Here is a 492-nt window from a genome sequence, read left to right as displayed (position 1 = left end):
GACGAACCAGTACAGCTTAGATTGTGTTTCCTTGGAGCCTTTCCTCCAAGAAGGACTGTGCGAGGTTATCTCTATTGCCACAAAACTCTCAAGGTGTCTAAACAGTGGTAGGGCAAGTTGGGAAGAAGACACTGCGTTGCCTTCAAGGTATCATCCATACCCAAGCTCTTCTGCTCAGTGTCCTCCCCTCCCTTCTCCTCTTGCGAGGCTGCAGCACAGGCTGCTACAGGGGAACGAAGTCGGTTTCTTTGTTGCACATGCCCCGCGATGTCAGCAGGAGCAGCGCTCGCACGAAGACGAGCAGAACTTCTGCCTCTGAAGGCAGTTTTTAGAAATTATTTCTTCCCGAAGCTTCACCTTCCCGGATGCCGCCCCGAGCAGCTCCCCGGCGGCAAGAGACCGGCAGGGCAGCGCAGGACCCCGCGCCGCACGGAGCTGTCCAGCACCGCGCGGGCCGGCCGGGCCGGCAGCGGCAGCGCGGGCAGGGACCGG

The sequence above is a fragment of the Chaetura pelagica genome, unplaced genomic scaffold, assembly GCF_000747805.2.
Source record: "Chaetura pelagica isolate M959 unplaced genomic scaffold, ChaPel_1.0 scaffold85, whole genome shotgun sequence".
Taxonomy (NCBI): Eukaryota; Metazoa; Chordata; class Aves; order Apodiformes; family Apodidae; genus Chaetura; species Chaetura pelagica.
The sequence above is the reverse complement of the archived record's forward strand: the minus strand, read 5'-3'. Positions refer to the sequence as shown.